This window comes from Rhamphochromis longiceps, linkage group LG23 (assembly GCF_057381845.1).
Source record: "Rhamphochromis longiceps isolate RC_006_pf linkage group LG23, R_longiceps_female_GT1.1, whole genome shotgun sequence".
Classification (NCBI taxonomy): domain Eukaryota; kingdom Metazoa; phylum Chordata; class Actinopteri; order Cichliformes; family Cichlidae; genus Rhamphochromis; species Rhamphochromis longiceps.
In genome coordinates, this window is record NC_140578.1 from 44,588,189 (window position 1) to 44,612,865 (window position 24,677).

Here is a 24,677-nt window from a genome sequence, read left to right on the forward strand (position 1 = left end):
ACCCCTGGCATCGTTGCCCACCTCTCAATTTTAAATACACGTAGACATTGAGGGCTAGCAGGAGGGACCATGCACTTACCTGCTGCTCTCTGGCAGGTAGCTCCAAGCCCTCCTGGGTTTTAAATGCACCTTAGAACACACATGCATCAACATTACAATGAGCGGGTGGAGGGAGGTTTGGAGTCTTCTCTCACCCCCATTCTCTGCGACCTGCTGGAGCAGGGGGGCTAGGAGGAGGAGTTGGCCGTCCGGCTGCGGTCTGGAGTGTGGAGCCTTCCTGCTGCTGCAGAGTCGGGGCGGTCTGCCTCCCCCCACCGCAGGGAAAAGGGAAACACCACCTCGGTCTGGGTGCAGTCCCCCCCTCCAGGGGCGGGGGCACCTAGACCCGGTTTGTAGAGTACGCTTGGGGAGTGTGATCGTGTGTACAGCGTCTCTTTATGTTTGTCTCCACGTTGGTTGAGTGTGGAGTAAGTGCATATGAGAGCATGAGGGTGGGAATGGATGTTTGTATCTGTGTGTGCCTGTATGTCTGTGTCTATATGTCAGGTTGGGTGTCAGGCGCCACCTCTCTGGGGACATCTCAGGCCCTCCAAGGTTTGGAGGCCTATCTCCCCCCACCACCACTTCCCCTGCCAGTGGCGGACCCCCTCAGACATCGGTGCGTTGGTGGTTCTTTGTGTCCGGGGATGGGCGTCCAGGTACACACCGGCTCACTCCTTGGCGGCCGCTTATCGGGGCCTGGAGCCTGGGGCTCGCTCGGGCCACTTCGGAGGTGGGGTGCCCCCGGCCTCTCGGCCTGGGGCTCGGTCACTCAGGCGCAGCTGGCTGCCGGCGGAGCTCACGGGCGCGTCACTGCAACTCCCCCTGGCTTCTGCTCCGCGGCTGCTGAGTGAGCCCTCATCTGGGACTCTCCTCAGCTCTTTCCGGGACAGTGGCGCAGCTGCCCCTCTGTTGGTCTTCCTTGGTCTCTTGTGTTCTGGGGGCCTCTGGATGTCTGGAGTCTTGATCTCCTCCACACCTGCTTCACGCCCTGGAGGACGGGGCTGTGGCCCCCCCACACCCTCTAGCAGATTATTACATGAAGGAACCTTTTAAAAAACAAAAAACAAGCGCATCCATGCTCACAGGTGTACACATGGGTGATCACACCCACAAACTACACCCTTTTTGGCTCCTACCTCAAAGCACACTGTGTTCTGTTGATCTTATGTGCTGCACAATAATGTTTAACATTTAGTATTTACTGTCATATTCCCATATACAGTGGGGCAAAAAAGTATTTAGTCAGCCACCGATTGTGCAAGTTCCCCCACTTAAAATGATGACAGAGGTCAGTAATTTGCACCAGAGGTACACTTCAACTGTGAGAGACAGAATGTGAAAAAAAAATCCATGAATCCACATGGTAGGATTTGTAAAGAATTTATTCGTAAATCAGGGTGGAAAATAAGTATTTGGTCAATAACAAAAATACAACTCAATACTTTGTAACGTAACCTTTGTTGGCAATAACAGAGGTCAAACGTTTACTATAGGTCTTTACCAGGTTTGCACACACAGTAGCTGGTATTTTGGCCCATTCCTCCATGCAGATCTTCTCGAGAGCAGTGATGTTTTGGGGCTGTCGCCGAGCAACACGGATTTTCAACTCCCGCCACAGATTTTCTATGGGGTTGAGGTCTGGAGACTGGCTAGGCCACTCCAGGACTTTCAAATGCTTCTTACGGAGCCACTCCTTTGTTGCCCGGGCGGTGTGTTTTGGATCATTGTCATGTTGGAAGACCCAGCCTCGTTTCATCTTCAAAGTTCTCACTGATGGAAGGAGGTTTTGGCTCAAAATCTCACGATACATGGCCCCATTCATTCTGTCCTTAACACGGATCAGTTGTCCTGTCCCCTTGGCAGAAAAACAGCCCCATAGCATGATGTTTCCACCCCCATGCTTCACAGTAGGTATGGTGTTCTTGGGATGCAACTCAGTATTCTTCTTCCTCCAAACACGACGAGTTGAGTTTATACCAAAAAGTTCTACTTTGGTTTCATCTGACCACATGACATTCTCCCAATCCTCTGCTGTATCATCCATGTGCTCTCTGGCAAACTTCAGACGGGCCTGGACATGCACTGGCTTCAGCAGCGGAACACGTCTGGCACTGCGGGATTTGATTCCCTGCCGTTGTAGTGTGTTACTGATGGTGACCTTTGTTACTTTGGTCCCAGCTCTCTGCAGGTCATTCACCAGGTCCCCCCGTGTGGTTCTGGGACCTTTGCTCACCGTTCTCATGATCATTTTGACCCCACGGGATGAGATCTTGCGTGGAGCCCCAGATCGAGGGAGATTATCAGTGGTCTTGTATGTCTTCCATTTTCTGATGATTGCTCCCACAGTTGATTTTTTCCACACCAAGCTGCTTGCCTATTGTAGATTCACTCTTCCCAGTCTGGTGCAGGTCTACAATACTTTTCCTGGTGTCCTTCGAAAGCTCTTTGGTCTTGGCCATGGCGGAGTTTGGAGTCTGACTGTTTGAGGCTGTGGACAGGTGTCTTTTATACAGATGATGAGTTCAAACAGGTGCCATTCATACAGGTAACGAGTGGGGGACAGAAAAGCTTCTTACAGAAGACGTTACAGGTCTGTGAGAGCCAGAGATTTTCCTTGTTTGAGGTGACCAAATACTTATTTTCCACCCTGATTTACGAATAAATTCTTTACAAATCCTACCATGTGGATTCATGGATTTTTTTTCACATTCTGTCTCTCACAGTTGAAGTGTACCTCTGGTGCAGATTACTGACCTCTGTCATCATTTTAAGTGGGGGAACTTGCACAATCGGTGGCTGACTAAATACTTTTTTGCCCCACTGTATCATTGTGATGTTGTTTATTCTATTACTCTTGTTCTCTTCTGCTTGCTTTCTTTTTTCTTTCTCAGCAGGTGATCCAGATGATTGATATATGCATTTTTTTTTCTCTGCCCGTTCTGTTGGTTTTTGTCTTTTGCCCTTCTCCCCCGTCCCTCTTCTCAGCTGTTTCTCTTCCCCTCTTTCTTTCTCCCCTTCTTTCCCCCAGTCAAGTCTGTCCGGTATTCAGTAAGTGAAAATAAAATAAACAATAAAAGGTGAATCAAATGGACCATTACGGCAAGGCTGGGATGGTCAGTTTGGTAAAGTAAATCCGTTGGGCATCTTTCTTTGCCTTTAGACAACAATTCTGATGGCAAAAGAGCCAAACGGGACAGGCCCAAAAAAAAAAAAGAAAAAAAAAAAAAAAGAAAAAAAAGAAAAAAGAAATGAGACTTTCCTGTCAGAGGTCATTTTTTTAAAAATGAGGTGAATCAACCATGAAAACCATGAATCAACATGTGAACATGAGCTGATGCTGCTGAAGTGAAGTAAAGTTACAGAGGTTTGATTAGGTAATGAGTCCTAATGAGTCCAAGTCTTCTGCTGAATCAGCAGAAGACTTGGACTCATTTGATTCCAGCTTTGATATCATTGATTTCAATATGTCCATTTCTTTCACACTTCACCTTTAAAAGTGAAGCCATGTGGTTCCTGGAAGGAAAAACACGACTTTTTCAAGTCTTTGTCCTGTTTTTATGAGAAATGTACGACTTTAATGTGAAACATTCAGTTTTTCTCTTGTTGTGTTTGTTTGAAGCTGCTTCCTGTTGGCTTCAGCTGTTTGGAGTTTCCATTTTCTAAACTTCTACATTCTGAACCTTCTTCAGCTCTGAACAGATGATGAAACACTGAATGATTTCAAGCTCTTTGTCTAATAAACTTACATCTTTCATTCTTTATACAGATTGTGGAGCTGTGGTTTGTCAGAGATCAGCTGTGATTATCTGGCAGCAGCACTGAAGTCCAACCCCTCCCATCTGAGAGAGCTGGACCTGTGGGGAAACAACCTGCAGGATCCAGGAGTGAAGCATCTGTGTGGTTTCCTGGAGAGTCCAGGATGTAAACTTGAAACTCTGAGGTCAGTCAGCATGTTTTAGTTGTGCTGAGATGAATATGATGTGAAAGTTGTGCTGACACTAAACTGCAGACATCAGGCTGATATTATACTGATCCACACTGAGGATCTTCATGGTAAAGTCTGTTTTCTTCTTCTCTGGTTTAGTCCATTGATTGCAGCAGAACAATGTTCACATTTCAAACAGTGATACTCAACGTATGGCCCGCGGCCCACACGCGGCCTGCCCACCTTTCCTGATTCAGAGAGAGGGGACCCTGATTAACTGTGTAGCTTCTTCCTCACAGTTCTAAGTATCAGACTCAACAATGAATAATCCACAGCTGACTGTCTTTAGCAGGTCAAAGGTCACGGCACACAGCAGACAGTCAGAAATATTCTAACTCATTTATCAGTTGTGACACTGTGAGACTTGATCAGAGGTGTGATCATCACAGCAGAGGCCTTTGTGTCAAAGTCACTGAGGATCAAACAGAAACACATGAAGCAGATTTTCCTCTTCTGGCTTTTTATAGCAGATAACCTTCAAAATATTCTGCAGTCGATCAAAAACTGAAGCAAACCATGAAGCAACATGTGAACATGAGCTGATGCTGCTGAAGTGAAGCAAAGTTACAGAGGTTTGATTACAGACACAGCTGAGAGTTTGTAATCTGTCATCATTTTAAAAAGTTTCCATGGAACAGCAGAAATGAGGCTTTACTGTCAGAGGCCGACAGCACTGAACACAACAGCAGACTGGTGGCTAATAAACAGTGAATGATGCAGAAACAGATGTTTGAAGCTGTTCTTGGAGTACACTGAGAGAGAGAGAGCTGTGCAGGCAGGAACAGCCAAAGTCAGAGAGAATTCATGAGCATATTTATCAAACGTGAAGCAGAGTTTGGATCTTCTTTTGCTGCTGCTTCACTCAGTTTTGGTTGGAGACAGATGAAACCTGCAGCTTCAGGATCTGTGAGCTGTCCACTTTCAGCCCCGACGGCGTGTCCGTGTACGTGCCGTCGAGTGAACGATCCACGCTCTGTGTTTCCATCTTTGTGTGTTTAGCTGCTCTCATTTACTGTTTTAGCTGTTTGCTGCTTGTTGAAATAGTTTGTGAGCTTTAACCTGAGATTCTGGCAAAATACATTTATATTAAACATCGATTCAGGATTGAATGAATCAACATCGTTTTATTCAAATTAAAACCATTTAAATGGGAACATGAATTTTTTACAGCCGCCTCTAATGCTGGGTAATGTCAGCTGGTCCATGTGCAGCTGGCTGTGAGGCTCAGGGAGCGTCTACAAAGTGCAACACTGAAAGAACATCATCCATAAATATTGAGTAAGAACTGGACTCTCATACAGCGAGACTCAAATGCCTTTAAACATCAGCTTATCCTGCTGATCCAAGTCCAACACTGAGTTTGTAAAAACATGTTTGTCAATCATTTTGTTTGGTTTCTGAGGAAAATGATTCAATAACTTGCTGCTAATACACAACATTTCATCATATTTCCTCATAACCCTCTTTTGTCTGACCATTTGATCCCATTTGAATTTGCAATAAAGGATCCACAGAGTTTGGTGACAATAATGACAGTAGATGTTTGTGTGAAAGTGCTGGAAGCAAATGAGTGTGTGATGTTCTTTCAGTGTTGCACTTTGTAGACGCTCCCTGAGCACTGGTCTCACAGCCAGCTGCACATAGAGACCAGTGTTGTTAGTCCAGGTCAGAAGATGACTTGTTGGAATGAAAATGAGCTTGTAGTTTGTCTGCTTTAATAATGTGACTGGAAAAAGGTGTTGGACTTCAAATATGTCCATTTCTGTCACACTTCACCTTTAAAAGTGAAGCCATGTGGTTCCTGGAAGGAAAAACACGACTTTTTCAAGTCTTTGTCCTGTTTTTATGAGAAATGTACGACTTTAATGTTCTTTTTTTTTAAACTCAATTTTTATTATAATTTACAACATTGCAACTTGTGCTTGTCGATGTTCACAAGTAGGACAGTTACAGGAACTGCAATGCAGAAATGTAGATTAAAATAAGAACTGCAATTAGGAAGCACAAAACAAAACCCAAGCAAAACAAAACCCAAACAAGCAAACAAACAGACAACAACAAAAACAAAAAGAAAACAAAAACTTTATGTAATATTAAATAACATGTGACAAACTTAGCCGTAAATGGACAAAACGAAACAGACCTATGCTAAATTATTGAAACAGTAAAGCATGTATGGGTCGCCAACGCTCAGTAAACAATTCTCTCTGAATCCGCAGAGCAGATGTTATTTCCTCCATCTGGTAAATTTCTCTTGCTTTATCAATCCACATATTATATGAAGGTGGGTCAAGATTCAGCCATTTAATAGTGATACACTTTAGTGCTGCTGTAAGATTCTTAAGAGATACTTTTTATTGTTTACCCGCAAAACCCTTTGGTAAGACTCCTAAAATGGCTAACTGTTGGTCTTTTGTTAATGGTTGTTGGAAAACTGTACTGAGAACTTTAAATATGTCATTCCAAAGTGAGCAGATTTTTGGGCATGACCAGAATATATGTGAGTGGGTTCCTAAAGAAGTACCACAATTTCGCCAGCAGGTGTCAGGATTTGTAGGCTTCATTTTGGCAATTATCTCTGGGGTTCTAAAATATCTCATGACCACCTTCTATTTAAATTCTCTCCACAGCCCAGAATTAGTCACCAGATGGGCTTCACCGAACACCTCTTCCCAGGTGTCCTCTGAGATTTGAGTGCCAGTCTCAGCTTCCCACCTTGCCTTAATATCCAAAGTTGCATTTGTATTGAAACTCATAAATGCGTTATAAAAATGAGTGATTAATTTTGGGGAGGAATTACTTTGAAATGTTTTTAGAAATATTTCCTCAATGGGTGAGGGCTCCAAAACTTGCCTCCATTCTTTATGTTTTGTCAAAAAGCTTCTTAGCTGCAGAAATCTAAAAAAGTCAGAAGAAGGAAGCCGAAACTGGCCTCAACTGTTCAAATGAGCTCAGGTGCCCATTCCTCACAACATGACAAAGTTTATGAAGCCCGCTATGTGACCATGCTCTGAAGCCAGAGTCTTCCACAATAGGAGAAAAACCCTGCAGGGAGGAGAGCCTTGATAACATTGAAATTTCTTTTGGAAGACCAAATGATTGTTTGATTCTACGCCAAATCTTTAGTGTGACCCTCGTCCGTTCCCCCATATGCACATTTTTAATTGAAATGTTAGAACAAAGTAGGGATTCCAATGATCTTTCGCACATTGTCTTCTCAATGTTTAGCCACTGAGTTTCAGACAAATCCCGCACCCATACAGTCAGGGGTCTCATCTGAGCTGCCCAGAAATAATATTTCAGGTTTGGAACAGCCAATCCCCCCTGCAGGTTTGACAGTTTTAATGTTTGGAACTTGATCATCCCTCATGTGTATTTAGTCTCTGTGTCGCGTCATCTGTGTTCCCACCCTCCATATTTTCATGCCCAGTCTTTTGTATTCTTAGCCATAGCTTTCCATGTCTTCATGATTTATTATAGTATTAGTTCCCCAGTTTAGTTCTCTTCACTGTGATTCTGCCTTGTTTGATGTCTTCAGCCGAAATAAAGGCTCGCTTTTCGTTCAAAACTCAGTTCCATGTCTGCGCCAGTGTCTGCGCCTGAGTCCTCCACACACTCTCCATACGGTCAGCCACTGTGACCGTGACACTAAACTACATGCTGTGTGCAGCCACTCTCCTGAGCCTGTATTATATACACAGCGGTTACAATGACAAACTGAATACAATCTCATATCTACAAAACAGGCTGAGTCTAAGTTGCAGCTACGCTTATGGACATGGAGAAAAAACAGGCGAGTTATCAGCTCACCAGCTACGACTAAGAACAGCTAACCAACTATCCTTGAGATCTACAATGACCAGGGAATAAGGTCTACAGACAACCAAACTATCCTTGAGATCCACAATGATTTCAATAAGGTGTTTGATATTCCCTCCTTGGGAGAAGATGCGATCGCTAGTCTGGAGGAACCTGTCTCTAATGTTGAAATTGAAACGGCTGTACGGAGCATGCAGTCTGGAAAATCTGCTGCCCCGACGGGTATCCATCTGATTTTTTCATAAAGTTTTCTGACCGACTGAATTCACTGTTAAAATCAACTTTTGAAGAATCCTTCCTCTCACAGTCGTTGCCTCCAACAATGCATCAAGCAGTGATGTGTTTAATTGTAAAACAGGAAAAAGACCATTTAGATTGTCGTTCATGTCGTTTAATATCTTTGTTCAACACAGACACCAAGATCCTGGCTCAAGTGTTGGCCCGTCGCTTACACAAGTATTTGTCCTCCATTATTTCACCAGACCAGACGGGCTTTATTAGGCACTCTTTTTTGAACATTAGAGCTCTATTAAATATCATTTATACCCATGTTAAAGGTGATACATTGGAAACTGTCATTTGGCTTGACGCAGAAAAGGCGTTGGATCGGGTGAGATGGGATTTTTTTTTTATACGCTTAAAAAATGTGTCTTTAATTTTGTATCTTGGATAAAAGTATTGTATTGCTCCCCTCTAACAGCCGTCCAGACTAACAATAATCTGCCCCCCAGGACAGGGATGCCCTCTGTCTCCTTTTTGCCATTGAACCGCTAGCTGTTGCTCTGAGACAATGTGTTGGTGTTGAGGGAAAACATCGAGGGGGTATCGAACATGAAGTCTCTCTTTATGCCGACGACATGATTTTATTTATTTCCAACCCATCGAACAGCCTCCGCAAACTTTTGGATAGACTTACAATAATAATAATAATACGTTTTATTTATAGGCGCCTTTAAGAGCCTCAAGGTCACCTTAATGCATACTTAAGGAATTTGGGACAATTTCTGGATATAAAGTGAATTTTGGGAAGAGCGAGGCAAAGTCTATCTGTACGACAACTGGGGAGTTTTGTGTATTTTAGCCCCTTTTAAACCCAGCTATAACAAGTTTAAGTACTCGGGCATCTGGGTGACAAGAAAACCACAAAGACTTGTATAAAACTATCTTCCTTTATTGTCGAAGCTTAAAGAGGATTTTGGAAAATGTGAGTTTTGCCTCTTTATATTTATGGTGGGAATGCAGAACAAGGAGCAAAGATGAATGTGATGCTGAATCAGCAGAAGACTTGGACTCATTTGATTCCAGCTTTGATATCATTGATTTCAATATGTCCATTTCTGTCACACTTCACCTTTAAAAGTGAAGCCATGTGGTTCCTGGAAGGAAAAACACGACTTTTTCAAGTCTTTGTCCTGTTTTTATGAGAAATGTACGACTTTAATGTGAAACATTCAGAGTTTTTTCTCTTGTTGTGTTTGTTTGAAGCTGCTTCCTGTTGGCTTCAGCTGTTTGGAGTTTCCATTTTCTAAACTTCTACATTCTGAACCTTCTTCAGCTCTGAACAGATGATGAAACACTGAATGATTTCAAGCACTTTGTCTAATAAACTTACATCTTTCATTCTTTATACAGATTGTGGAACTGTGATTTGTCAGAGATCAGCTGTGATTATCTGGCAGCAGCACTGAAGTCCAACCCCTCCCATCTGAGAGAGCTGGTGCTGAGCGACAACAACAACCTGCAGGATCCAGGAGTGAAGCATCTGTGTGGTTTCCTGGAGAGTCCAGGATGTAAACTTGAAACTCTGAGGTCAGTCAGCATGTTTTAGTTGTGCCGAGATGAATATGATGAGAAAGTTGTGCTGACACTAAACTGCAGACATCAGGCTGATATTATACTGATCCACACTGAGGATCTTCATGGTAAAGTCTGTTTTCTTCTTCTCTGGTTTAGTCCATTGACTGCAGCAGAACAATGTTCACATTTCAAACAGTGATACTCAACGTATGGCCCGCGGCCCACACGCGGCCTGCCCACCTTTCCTGATTCAGAGAGAGGGGACCCTGATTAACTGTGTAGCTTCTTCCTCACAGTTCTAAGTATCAGACACAACAATGAATAATCCACAGCTGACTGTCTTTAGCAGGTCAAAGGTCACGGCACACAGCAGACAGTCAGAAATATTCTAACTCTGATCATTTATCAGTTGTGACACTGTGAGACTTGATCAGAGGTGTGATCATCACAGCAGAGGCCTTTGTGTCAAAGTCACTGAGGATCAAACAGAAACACATGAAGCAGATTTTCCTCTTCTGGCTTTTTATAGCAGATAACCTTCAAAATATTCTGCAGTCGATCAAAAACTGAAGCAAACCATGAAGCAACATGTGAACATGAGCTGATGCTGCTGAAGTGAAGCAAAGTTACAGAGGTTTGATTACAGACACAGCTGAGAGTTTGTAATCTGTCATCATTTTAAAAAGTTTCCATGGAACAGCAGAAATGAGGCTTTACTGTCAGAGGCCGACAGCACTGAACACAACAGCAGACTGGTGGCTAATAAACAGTGAATGATGCAGAAACAGATGTTTGAAGCTGTTCTTGGAGTACACTGAGAGAGAGAGAGCTGTGCAGGCAGGAACAGCCAAAGTCAGAGAGAATTCATGAGCATATTTATCAAACGTGAAGCAGAGTTTGGATCTTCTTTTGCTGCTGCTTCACTCAGTTTTGGTTGGAGACAGATGAAACCTGCAGCTTCAGGATCTGTGAGCTGTCCATTTTCAGCCCCGACGGCGTGTCCGTGTACGTGCCGTCGAGTGAACGATCCACGCTCTGTGTTTCCATCTTTGTGTGTTTAGCTGCTCTCATTTACTGTTTTATCTGTTTGCTGCTTGTTGAAATAGTTTGTGAGCTTTAACCTGAGATTCTGGCAAAATACATTTATATTAAACATCGATTCAGGATTGAATGAATCAACATCGTTTTATTCAAATTAAAACCATTTAAATGGGAACATGAATTTTTTACAGCCGCCTCTAATGCTGGGTAATGTCAGCTGGTCCATGTGCAGCTGGCTGTGAGGCTCAGGGAGCGTCTACAAAGTGCAACACTGAAAGAACATCATCCATAAATATTGAGTAAGAACTGGACTCTCATACAGCGAGACTCAAATGCCTTTAAACATCAGCTTATCCTGCTGATCCAAGTCCAACACTGAGTTTGTAAAAACATGTTTGTCAATCATTTTGTTTGGTTTCTGAGGAAAATGATTCAATAACTTGCTGCTAATACACAACATTTCATCATATTTCCTCATAACCCTCTTTTGTCTGACCATTTGATCCCATTTGAATTTGCAATAAAGGATCCACAGAGTTTGGTGACAATAATGACAGTAGATGTTTGTGTGAAAGTGCTGGAAGCAAATGAGTGTGTGATGTTCTTTCAGTGTTGCACTTTGTAGACGCTCCCTGAGCACTGGTCTCACAGCCAGCTGCACATAGAGACCAGTGTTGTTAGTCCAGGTCAGAAGATGACTTGTTGGAATGAAAATGAGCTTGTAGTTTGTCTGCTTTAATAATGTGACTGGAAAAAGGTGTTGGACTTCAAATATGTCCATTTCTGTCACACTTCACCTTTAAAAGTGAAGCCATGTGGTTCCTGGAAGGAAAAACACGACTTTTTCAAGTCTTTGTCCTGTTTTTATGAGAAATGTACGACTTTAATGTGAAACATTCAGAGTTTTTTCTCTTGTTGTGTTTGTTTGAAGCTGCTTCCTGTTGGCTTCAGCTGTTTGGAGCTTCCATTTTCTAAACTTCTACATTCTGAACCTTCTTCAGCTCTGAACAGATGATGAAACACTGAATGATTTCAAGCACTTTGTCTAATAAACTTACATCTTTCATTCTTTATACAGATTGGTGGGCTGTGGTTTGTCAGAGATCAGCTGTGATTATCTGGCAGCAGCACTGAAGTCCAACCCCTCCCATCTGAGACAGCTGGTCCTGAGCTTCAACAACAAGCTGCAGGATCCAGGAGTGAAGCATCTGTGTGGTTTCCTGGAGAGTCCAGGATGTAAACTTGAAACTCTGGGGTCAGTCAGCATGCTTTAGTTGTGCTGAGATGAATATGATGTGAAAGTTGTGCTGACACTAAACTGCAGACATCAGGCTGATATTATACTGATCCACACTGAGGATCTTCATGGTAAAGTCTGTTTTCTTCTTCTCTGGTTTAGTCCATTGACTGCAGCAGAACAATGTTCACATTTCAAACCTTCAAAGAAGAAGAAAAATCCTCCACTGGAAAATTCACTGTGAAACTCTCAAACTCTTCATTGCACCTTAAAGTCTGTCTGACACTGAAATCCAAAGCAAAATGTGCGTTTGCTTTACAGACGGCAGTCCAACACAAACATACACACATCATCCAAAACACAGTCCAACATCCAAATCTCCTCCACTGCCAGCATGAATGATGGGAAAGAGAAGCAGGAACACTCTGACATTCAGGGTTAGAATGAGTTTCATCAAGCAGACTGTGAAGATCAAAGCTGCATTAGAAAGCTTACATGAATGAATGAGTGGACAGAAGTGGACAGAGATCATCTGAAGCACTTCAAAGGCTTTAAATCAGCACATTTCTCTTTATTCTTTATCAACTCTGTTAGTTTCTCTCAGTTTTCTGTGGAATGAAGCTAACAGCAGGCTAATAAGATGCTGACCAATAGGTTTCTATTAAAGGTTGTAATTTGTATATGAAAAAGTGCTTTGGCTCAGCAGGGATCAGCTTACAGGTAGAATACAGCTGCTGGATGGGATTAGCATGTCATAGCTATCTACCAAACTGCTAACTGGGGGATTTCAGGCCATCTATGGATCATTTTTGCTAACTGTTTATTCAGCTTATGCTCACAGGGCTGCAGCCTGTGCCCTAGCTGTCATAGGGCAAGAGGCGTGGTCCACCTGCACAGGTGAGCAGTCCATCACAGGGCCAACAGAGAGCGACAGAGAAGCACTCCCTCACATCCACACCTACAGCCAATTTAGAAGCACCAATGAACCTAAGCAGCATTTCATTGGACTGTGGGAGAACATCCAACCTCCACAGAAAGGCCCAGCTGACCAACAAGCTTCAACCTACAACCTTCTTGCTCTAAGGCACTAGTGCTAACCACTTTTGCCCATTTCAGCCCAAATCCTGCATCTTCCTGTTTCTGACTCCAGGCCAGCTCCACTAACACTTTCTCATCAGACACTGCCACCTAGTGGAGGAAGTCTTAGTTCCATTTGAAGCTTCAGATTACAGTTAGTTCCTTTACAAAGAGGTGGAGGTGGTGGGGCCACAGCACCATCATCACTGAGTGCCATAGGACACTTAACCTTTGTTTCCATATGCTGGGAACTTCCTGTTGTTCCAAGGAGGACTGGAAAATGTGTGAAAATCTCCCAGTCAGTTCCTCACAGCACACTTCAATCATTTCCCTCCCACAGCATCAGGACCAGGGCTTTTTCTCTCTTTGGTCCCACTAAGAGATTTCCACACAAACAGCTCATCAGTGGGACTCTCAGAGCTACCAGCCCTTTGCTACAATCACAAAGCTCTTCATTGAAATCAATGATATCAAAGCTGGAATCAAATGAGTCCAAGTCTTCTGCTGATTCAGCATCACATTCATCTTTGCTCCTTGTTCTGCATCCCCACCATGGACTTCATTCCTTTCCAAGCCAGCCTTGAGTGTCCTTTATTCAGCTCATCCTCTGCTTTACTTTTACACCTGATTTTAGCTGCTTTATCTCTCTTTCAACAGGTTTCTGTGCCTCAATCTTTTTCTTCTCTCCCTCATAACAAGACAGCTTCTTCTGCCTGAGAACATGTTGGAGTGATTTACTAATCCAGGGCTGCTTATTGGGGAAAATACTTCCTGTTTCCAAAGTAATCCCCATTTTTCCCAGAAAGAAATGTCAGTAGAAATCGATGATCTAAGTGAGAACATGAGCCTTTCAAAAGTCCCAGTGGGTGCAGTCAAAGCAGTCCCTCAGTCCCAGTATAGAGTCTTTGGTCCAGACTGGAACAGCTGTGTGCCCAGTTTGAGCTCTCTTCAGTGCTGTGACCTGACAGACCCAGAGGGGCCATCACATCACATTTAGAAGCTCCCCTGATGGAGCCACAACACATGTCCAATACTTAGTCTGTCTTGTTGGACCAACTGGAAGAAATGATTCAAGGACTTAGTCACAGAACAGAGATTCAAATCTCCAAAATCCAACTGGCTGCATCAGGACATATAGTCTGAAACTCTGCACAGTTTCCTGTTTGAAGCTGCTTCCTGTTGGCTTCAGCTGTTTGGAGTTTCCATTTTCTAAACTTCTACATTCTGAACCTTCTTCAGCTCTGAACAGATGATGAAACACTGAATGATTTCAAGCACTTTGTCTAATAAACTTACATCTTTCATTCTTTATACAGATTGAGGGACTGTGGTTTGTCAAAGATCAGCTGTGATTATCTGGCAGCAGCACTGAAGTCCAACCCCTCCCATCTGAGAGTGCTGGACCTGTGGGGAAACAACCTGAAGGATCCAGATGTGAAGCAGCTGTCTGATCTTCAGCAGAGTCCAGACTACAGACTGGAGACTCTGGGGTCAGTAGAGTGATGGAGTGAGTGGGTGGTGCTGTCAGCAGTATTGTACTAAACACAGTCAGTATGAAACAAAGATCCAGTGTTTCCTGTAAAGCTGCAGCTTCTCAGTGAAGCTGTGAGAGGAGAACGGTGACAGGCTTCAGGATTGGACACAAACACTTCCTGTTTCTCACCTTTATGGTCACCATAGTAACGGCTGACACGCTCTGATCAAACACTGTCAACAGCCAATCAGCTCTCTGAACAAAGCAGCACGCAGACCAATGACTGCATTGATTTCCAAGTTTAAAGCACTGAAGAACACAGTCTGTAGGTGAGGAAGAATTTAGTGAGAGCAGATGTTTGGATGGAATTCCTCCAGTTAACAGCTGGAACCGTCCATCTGGATTGTTGGGCTTGTTGTTGGGGTTCCTACAGAGCTCAGAGTGGACACACCAAGGTTCTTCTAATGAATGAAAGTCCAAACTCAAACTAGGAGGGAAAAACATTTTCAGCAACTTCAATAAAAATCCAAAGATTAGAAAAAGTGAAGCAACAATGAGTCCTAGTACAGTCCCAGCACTGACGTCCCTGCTGCTCTTTATACTGGATGTGCTGCATCACTGACTGACAGCTGATGAAGAGTCTCTGGAAACACTCGTTTATCTCCTCTGCCCTTCCTCCTTCTCTCTGCAGGTGGAGGTGATGATGGTAAACAGGACGGTGTGTGTGCTGAGAGAGGAGCAGCTGTGTCCTGATGATCCAGAGAGGTTGAAGCAGCAGCAGCTTGTGTGTAGAGACGCTCTGACTGGGCCATGTTACTGGGAGGTGGAGAGGAGAGCTTCATCCAGCAGTGACTGACAGAGGAATGAAGTGCAGATGACTGTCAGTGCTGCAGAGTGAACTGCTCTGAGAACAGCTCCACTGTCAGACACAATGTAGAGTCCAGCATCAGCCCTGTGTGTCCCTCTGGATCTGACAGAGGATCATCAGTGTATCTGGACTGCTCTGCTGCTGCTCTGTCCTTCTACAGTCTCTGCACAGTCTCTGTCTCACTCTGGAAAGATTTTACAACTTGTTGTAATTACAGAACGTTAATATAATATTCAAACATGTGATCTTCTCTTTATTTCTGAATCTTTACCAAATAAAGAAAAACCAAACTAACAAACAGAAGGTGTCGTGTCCTTTTTCACCACATCTGTGAATCTTTTCTGTGTTTTTCCTCTTTTCCTCCTTCCTGCAGCTCCATCTTCATCATTCTGTGTCCAGTATATGTGAACACGTCCAAAGCATCTGAGCCTCATGTTACCCGTTTGTGTGAGTTACGCCTGTCGTTGTGTTGTGGTGTATAAATAAGGGGCAGGAGACAGCGCTGGATCTCTGAGTTCTTTACTCTCAATTTCTGCAACATCTGCAATATCTAGAAATGCAAACCTGTGAGCTGTGTGTGTTGTGCGTCTGCTCGGCCACCTCTCCTCCGGCCGTGCTGGAAGCAGCTGTGCGTTTGACAGTTTTATCGACTCGACAATAATCGAACAAATTAAATGTTCAAAAATATCAACTTAAGCACTTCAAAGTCAACAAAAAGCTTAAAACAATGAAATAATATTTCACTGACAAAACAACAGCTCATAAGAACGATACACAAAATAATACAGAAACAAACAAATAAAAGTTATTAACCAGGATCCATGTTTTTGTCACAAACACTGAATCAGCTGATTCACTCTTTATGTTTCTGAGTTTGTTTTGTGATTATAGTTCTGGTTTCTGTTTCTGTGTCTTCACTGTGTCCCACGTCTCCTTACTTTGGACTCTGTGTTATATTTCCTGTTTTACTTTGACAGTCCTGTGTTACTGTTTCCTGTCTCGTGTGTGTAATTGGTCCCAGCTGTGTTTCCCTCCTCTCCCGTTCCCTGATTACTAAACTGCGTCCACGCCGCCGGCGCTCCTCTCCACAGCTGGATTCCAGGATTTCAGAGCATCCAGCTGTGGTGAGTGATGGAGACACTTTCTCTGCTCCCTCAGTAATCAGGACAGTTTATTGAACATCAGAGGACATAAAGGACTGTTTTTCACCTGCCCGTTCTGAACCTGGACATTAAAGACTGCTGGCTTCAAGGACATTAATCCCAGTGTCAGCCAGCCAATAACAGCCTGTGTTTTTCAGCTCTTTAGGAGTCAGAAATGAGAAAGACACAGACTGCTAACCTCTCCCTGCAGGAAATAAGCTCCGCCTCTTCCTTTCAACAAATTCCTTTAAGCTTCAGTATTAGACTGTGTAGGCTCAACAATAACAGTGCAGCCTGCTGATAGAGGTGAAGAGGGAGGTAATTTACCCCACACAAGGTGTTCCTGAAAGGGTTCCAGCGTAACACGCTGTCTCAACTTCACTGTGCCAATCTTATCAGGCACCGCCCCTCCTCGCCAACGCTCAACATTGGAAAGCATGGATAAAAACTGTCTACAGTCATCATTGGTGACATCACCTGAGATAGATACAAGCCTCCAATACTCATCCGTATTCTTCATTACATGAATCAACGACTTAATAGCGTTACTGCCAATAATCATGTCGTCACTTTGGCCTGGAATAACCAGCATGGGGATGAGCAGCTTGAAACCATAAAGAGTCACTTCCAAATCACAAACTGCTTTAGGTTGGAACTGGTGACCCCCAGCACCAACAACAACAATGTCATTAGCTGGTTCGAGCTTCAGATCAGGGCAGGACTGTAAAAGCCGCGTAGCAGTAGCCTCACTAATAGAGCACGACATAGAGCCACTGTCGATCATGGCTCTCAGTGAAACTCCGCCCACAGTCCCCACAGTCGTATAAAACAAATTGTCAGATTTCTTAATTCTTTGCGTCATTTGGAAGACAACTGTCGTACCAGGTGGCGAAGTGGAGCACAGAGATTCATACATGGATCCCAGGTCATCGCTGTCGCAAGTGGGAGAGTCACTCAGATGATCCACACTTTCCTCCCTCAAATGTGGATCAACTAGTTTTCCGACCGTCGAGGGGCAGAAGACGACGAGGATCCAGGACAGGCACGCCTGGTGTGGTCATTTGAGTGGCACAGAAAACAGAGTTTGTGATCTCGGCAGTGCATGAAAGCTGTGTGAGACATATCATGACAGACGGAGCAGGGCTTATCATGTAGGCCCTCAATCCTGGAACGTCTGGAGTTAGGCCGCGTGGTCAAACCAGGCTGAAAGGATCTTTGCAGCAGAACCTTCTCAAGCATGCCTATGAGCCGCTCCAAAGCAGCTGAATCTGTCGACTGTGGCTGAATGTGCTTCTCTGTTGGCTGGACAGGCAACGCTGTTGATATCTGCTGCGCATTCACTGCAACTCTCTCGGCTGTCGTGCTGCTTGAGTTCAACTGTCATGGTCTACGGTGGGTGGCTGGAGTTTCCATTAGGCTCCTGAACTGACCTGGGATCCGCCCCTGGGCAGGGCCAACTCCAGCTCCTGCACACCTGGAGCCTATTGCAGGCTATCAAGCCAGAGGGATTTAAACCACACATCGATGTTCACTCACTGCCAGTTCGTCATCAACCCATGTTGGTAACAGGTCTTGTGTTTCAAATTCTCGCTGTGATTTATCTTACTAACAAAGACTCTTTTGTACTACAGTTGCTGTACCCACCCTGGCTCACTCCACCTCCGGACTCGGGATACCTAGTGATCATTTTGGAAATCCCTCTGTGCCTCACCTGCCTGCCCTCCTGCCATCACACTCCATCTGGAGCCCCGGATCTCAGGTCAGCCTTTCCACGCCACTCAGCCTCCCCTGGATCTTCATCATCCCCCTCTCAAACACTCCAGGTCCCTAACTGCAAGTAAGAATTGCTGCTCTTATACTGGCCACTTCTGAGCTGCCTTCACTACCTGCCTAACTCCTATATCCTCTCCCCTCAGTGTGACTGTTCCCCACTCAGCTCCGTTCCACTTCTCAGGCCTCGTTCCCTCGCCCTAGCCACGTTCCCCTGGGCACGCCACACCAAGGCTCCACGTCTCGTCATTTTCTGTCTTTGCCACGTTTCCCTTTTTTCCCCCCTTGCACTTAACCGTAATAAACTGTTAAATCATCTACTGTCTCCGCTCTGGGTTTCTGCACCTGAGTCCTATTCAGTACCGGCCATCCGTCGCCGTGACAGTACGAACTGGCCAACAAATGGACTCAGCAGACCCAGTACGTGCAGCAGTCTCCAAGCAGGGAGCCATTTTAGGGGCTCATGAGCAAGCGTTGCAGGTTCTCGACACCCGGTGTCAAGCCATAGGCGAGACCCAGGCTAGGATCTTAGCTTCCCTGCAGGAGATTCAGTCGGCTCTTTCCCCTCCTCCAGGCCCATCCTCCGCGTCCCCTGCGCCCGTGGCAGAACCTCCCCAGTCTTCCCCAGCTCCGACCCCTTCGGGCTCCGTGTTTCGCGATGCTGCATTCCCAGAACCCGAGCCGTACTCTGGGGAGCGGGGCCGCTGTACGGCCTTTCTACTGAAATGTTCTCTCGCGTTCACGCATTCACCCCGTTCATTTACTAGCGAATCAGCTCGGGTAGCATATCTGGTGGCTAAGCTACAGGGCAAGGCGCTGTTATGGGCCGAGGCGTACCTGTCGGCTCACCCGCTCCCAACCTGCTCGTTTGATGATTTTCTGTGCGAGTTTAAAAAGACCTTTACTCACCCAGTATCGGAGGGTAGTTCTGATGAAAGGTTGCTCGGGTTGCAACAGGGGAGCCGGAGTGTCGCTGAGTTCATTATCGACTTCCGTACCGCAGCCGCCGAGGCCAATTGGCCCGATCATGCCCTTCGGGGAGTGTTCCGTCGCGCCTTAAACGACGAGCTCAAAGACCAGCTCGCTTCCCGCGATGAGCCCGAATCCTTTGAAGACTTGGTCTCCCTTTCCCTTCGGATAGATAATCGCCTGAGAGAAAGGGAGGCAGAAAAGAACCAGAAACATCGTAAACCTGCGCCTCGTACGTTTTCACTTCCTCCACCGTCACGTCCGGTGTCAACATCCGCTCCCGTTTCCGTGGAAACGGACGCCGCTCCGGAGCCTATGCTAATCGGCCGCTCTCGTCTCACACCAGAGGAGCGAGAACGACGGCTTCGGTCGGGCGCGTGTTTTTACTGTGGCTCAGTGGAGCATAGGTTAGCGCAGTGTTCGGTTCGGCCAAAAGGCTCCGCCCGCCGGTAATTTCGGGGATACAGGTGGACGGATCCTCTTTCAGTTCCAAACCCCGGTTAATTCTACCAGTCACCCTGTGTCTAAATAAGGTTTCTCACCCCCTCCATGCTCTCGTTGATTCCGGAGCAGAGCAAAATTTAATAGATTTAGCTCTCGCTAGACGCCTTCATTTGCCACTCAAGACTCTCGATCCTCCCATCCCTGTTACCGCATTAAACGAGCAAATATTCTCTCAGATAACCCATCAGGCTGGCCCCGTAACCCTCGTCACCTCTGGAAACCACCATGAAGCCATTACCTTATTCACCTTCTCTTCTCCTGATTCACCACTCATCCTAGGCTACCCCTGGCTACAGAAACACAACCCTCATATAGACTGGTCTGGAAGTAAAATCGCTAGTTGGAGCCCTTTTTGTCTAGCCCACTGCCTCAAGTCTGCCCTACCGCCGGGTGCCCCTGACACTAACACCTCGGGCGTTGATCCGGTTGACCTCACACTCGTCCCACCTGAGTACCATGACCTCCAGGAAGTTTTCAGTAAAGACAAAGCGTCGTCCTTACCACCCCACAGGCCTTATGACTGCGCTATCGACCTTCTACCTGGTGCTCCGCTTCCCTCTAGCCGGCTATTCAACATCTCCAGACCAGAAAGAGAGTCCATGGAAAAGTACATCCACGAGTCATTAGCTGCAGGTATCATCCGCCCATCCTCCTCTCCAGTGGCCGCCGGCTTCTTTTTTGTGGAAAAGAAGGATAAATCACTCCGTCCATGCATAGACTACAGAGGGTTAAACGACATCACCATTAAAAACAAATATCCTTTACCCCTTATCAGCTCAGCCTTCGAACCCCTCCATGAAGTCACCGTATTCACCAAACTGGATCTCCGCAATGCCTACCACCTTGTCCGCATCAGGGAGGGGGACGAATGGAAAACGGCTTTTAATACGCCCCTAGGTCATTTTGAGTATTTGGTCATGCCGTTTGGGTTAACCAATGCCCCCGCTGTCTTTCAGAACCTGGTCAACGACGTGCTCCGTGATTTCCTGAACCAGTTTGTCTTTGTTTATCTTGATGACATACTCATTTTCTCCAAGACCCCCCAGGAACACCATGTCCACGTCCGAGCAGTCCTCCAACGCCTCCTGGAAAACCGACTTTACGTCAAAGCCGAGAAATGTGAGTTTCATGCACAATCTGTCACTTTTCTTGGCTATATACTCGCAGGAGGGCAGGTGAAGACTGATCCAGCCAAGATCCGCACGATCCTGGAGTGGCCCACGCCCACGTCACGCAAGCACCTACAACGTTTCCTCGGCTTTGCCAATTTCTACCGGAGGTTTATTCGCAACTACAGCCAGGTAGCCACTCCTCTCACTACACTCACATCCACCAAAAGACAGTTCATCTGGACACCTGAAGCTGAGGTAGCATTCAGTAGGCTCAAGCGCCTATTTACTTCAGCTCCAGTATTGTGTCACCCAGATCACTCCAAGCCATTTGTTCTAGAGGTAGACGCGTCCGACGTCGGCGTCGGAGCAGTCCTTTCACAGCATTCAGGTTCCAAGGCCAAGTTACACCCATGTGCCTTTTTTTCACGTCGACTCTCGTCAGCTGAACGCAACTATGATGTAGGAGACAGAGAGTTGCTGGCTATTAAGTTAGCCCTGGAAGAGTGGCGTCACCTATTGGAAGGAGCTGAACACCCATTCACCATCTTCACAGATCATAAAAACCTTACTTACCTCAAAACAGCTAAGCGTCTAAACGCCCGCCAGGCCCGTTGGTCTCTGTTCTTTGATCGCTTCAAGTTTGCCATCTCTTTCCGTCCAGGTTCCAAGAACGCCAAGGCTGATGCCCTGTCTCGTCTTTACGACCCAGACGCTGAACCCACCGAACCAGCTCCTGTGCTTCCTGCCTCCTGCCGCGTAGCGTTTTTATCCTGGGACATAGAGGAATCCATCCAGCGTGCTTTACTGGATGAACCAGACCCTGGCACAGGTCCTCCGGGCCGCCGCTTCATTCCCACAGCAACCCGTTCGGCTGTAATTAAGTGGGCTCATACCTCCCGGTTTTCCTGCCATCCTGGAATCGGCCGCACCATCGCACTACTACGTCGTCACTTCTGGTGGGCAACTCTGGAACATGATGTGCGGGACTACGTCTCTGCCTGTGACGTGTGCGCCAGGAACAAGACCCGAAATCAGCGACCATCCGGTCTTCTACAACCTCTAGCCGTACCTTCTCGTCCTTGGTCCCACATTTCCCTGGACTTTGTCACTGGACTGCCTAGGTCAGCAGGTAAAACAGTGATACTCTCTGTGATCGACAGGTTTTCAAAAGCAGCTCACTTCGTTGCCCTGGAGAAACTACCCACTGCCACGGAAACTGCAAGACTGATGGTTGACCACGTCTTCAAACTCCACGGGATTCCTGCCGAGGTCACTTCTGACAGGGGACCTCAGTTTATATCCCAGGTTTGGAAATCTTTCTGCTCTGCCCTGGGTGCTCGAGCCAACCTCAGTTCTGGTTACCACCCTCAAACCAACGGGCAGACTGAGAGGCTCAACCAAGAGCTGGAGTCCATGCTCCGCTGCATGGTTTCCCATAACCCGGCTACCTGGTCAGCACATCTCCCATGGGTGGAGTATGCGCACAATTCTCATGTTTCCGCATCCACTGGTCTCTCTCCATTTGAAGCGTCCCTGGGCTATCAGCCTCCCCTCTTCCCTGAGGACGAGGCTGATTTGGCTGTGCCTTCCGTCCAGCACCATCTCCAGCGCTGCCGCCGCGTCTGGACTCGGACCCAGGAGGCACTGAAGAAAGCTGCTGCCCGCCACTGCCGCTATGCAGATCGTCTACGGTCGCCAGCTCCTCGGTACGCTCCAGGACAGAAGGTGTGGCTGTCGGCTAAGGATGTTCCCCTTAAAGTTTCCTCCCGCAAGCTGGCTCCTCGGTTTATTGGGCCGTATGTCATCCACTCGGTCATCTCGCCCTCTGCTGTGAAGCTCGAGCTTCCTCCCAGTCTGCGGATTCACCCGGTTTTTCATGTTTCCCAAGTCAGGCCTGTGCTGTCCAGTGTGCTGTGCCCGCCTTCCGACCCCCCTCCGCCCGCCCGGCTCATCGATGGTCATCCGGCCTATACGGTTCAGCGGATCGTTGACGTCCGTCGCCGTGGTCGGGGTCGCCAGTTTTTGGTGGACTGGGAGGGGTATGGGCCTGAGGAACGTGCCTGGGTTCCTCGCTCGTTTATCCTTGATCCTGCTCTTGTCTCTGATTTTTTCAGGTCACGTCGCGGGCTGGGGACCGGTCGGCCGCCGGGTGGCGTCCCTTGAGGGGGGGGTACTGTCATGGTCTACGGTGGGTGGCTGGAGTTTCCATTAGGCTCCTGAACTGACCTGGGATCCGCCCCTGGGCAGGGCCAACTCCAGCTCCTGCACACCTGGAGCCTATTGCAGGCTATCAAGCCAGAGGGATTTAAACCACACATCGATGTTCACTCACTGCCAGTTCGTCATCAACCCATGTTGGTAACAGGTCTTGTGTTTCAAATTCTCGCTGTGATTTATCTTACTAACAAAGACTCTTTTGTACTACAGTTGCTGTACCCACCCTGGCTCACTCCACCTCCGGACTCGGGATACCTAGTGATCATTTTGGAAATCCCTCTGTGCCTCACCTGCCTGCCCTCCTGCCATCACACTCCATCTGGAGCCCCGGATCTCAGGTCAGCCTTTCCACGCCACTCAGCCTCCCCTGGATCTTCATCATCCCCCTCTCAAACACTCCAGGTCCCTAACTGCAAGTAAGAATTGCTGCTCTTATACTGGCCACTTCTGAGCTGCCTTCACTACCTGCCTAACTCCTATATCCTCTCCCCTCAGTGTGACTGTTCCCCACTCAGCTCCGTTCCACTTCTCAGGCCTCGTTCCCTCGCCCTAGCCACGTTCCCCTGGGCACGCCACACCAAGGCTCCACGTCTCGTCATTTTCTGTCTTTGCCACGTTTCCCTTTTTTTCCCCCTTGCACTTAACCGTAATAAACTGTTAAATCATCTACTGTCTCCGCTCTGGGTTTCTGCACCTGAGTCCTATTCAGTACCGGCCATCCGTCGCCGTGACATCAACGTTCCTCCAGAGTGGGACTCACACAGGATTTCCTGGACCTCATTGGCTGTCCATTTATCAATTGTCTTTGATCTAAAGATCATGGCAAGCTCAGGGGAGGGACAGTTTTTGATGAACATTCGGGTGACCTCAGTGCTGGGGCTACCCAATGCTTGTCCTCGTTCCTTCAGGCGCTCAACAGCAAGATCAACAGCACGGTGCAGCCTAAGCCAGTAATCGAATGCACTTTCGCCTTTCTCTGGGAGAGTGGTGTAGAAGTCTGCCAGTGGAAGAGGTGAGCACTGAGCAGAGTCAAAGTGTCTCCTCAGGATTCCAAAAATAGCCTCAGGATCACGTGTGACATCTACGACACTGTTTCTAATGCCAACCTGGACCACATCCTTAGCCTTGCCTCTCAAATGAACAAGAATCTCCTCAGCCTGTTCTTCAGGTCTCAGACTCCCCAGCTTTATAAAGGCTCTCATCAGATCCTCCCACTCTCTCACAGAAATGAGATCAGAACCATCCCCTCTGAAGCATGGTGGGTCCTTAAGCTTCCTGTGGGACACAAACTGCACCGGCGCAGCATCAACAGCAGATGTAGATGACACAGCATGGAAAGGTGTGGCCGTGGGTGCAGGTAAGGGGGTACTAGCAGACGGGCTGAGCTGGGTTAAGATACTCTGCGCTACTCTCTGACCAACCAGTTGGATCACATCCCCCATCTGACTCACAATCTCCGTGGCAATAGTATCTGGGTTAGGAGAAGGTGAACTGTTGTTCTGAGACGTGTGTGACACAGGGCTAGGGGGGGGGACAACAACCCCTTCACTGGACTGGGGCCCTGGGATCCCCTGACTATCCCCCCTAACAAAACCACGCCCACTAACAGGAGTGTCATAACGC

At 46.6% G+C, this 24,677-nt stretch overlaps 1 protein-coding gene and 2 long non-coding RNA genes across 3 annotated transcripts in view; all 3 read left to right on the top strand.

Moving 5' to 3' along the window:
• Nucleotides 1-24,677, top strand: part of LOC146642803 (NACHT, LRR and PYD domains-containing protein 3-like) — a 325,246-nt gene that overhangs the window by 18,506 nt on the left and 282,063 nt on the right. The gene's annotated exons all lie outside the window — the stretch shown is intronic.
• Nucleotides 17,874-18,525, top strand: LOC146642805 (uncharacterized). Its single transcript, XR_014909524.1, has 3 exons — nucleotides 17,874-18,040; nucleotides 18,114-18,319; nucleotides 18,399-18,525. It is a non-coding gene; the product is annotated as an uncharacterized LOC146642805 (long non-coding RNA).
• On the top strand, nucleotides 23,071-23,883 carry LOC146642806 (uncharacterized). The gene is made up of 3 exons (XR_014909522.1): nucleotides 23,071-23,191; nucleotides 23,265-23,470; nucleotides 23,550-23,883. It is a non-coding gene; the product is annotated as an uncharacterized LOC146642806 (long non-coding RNA).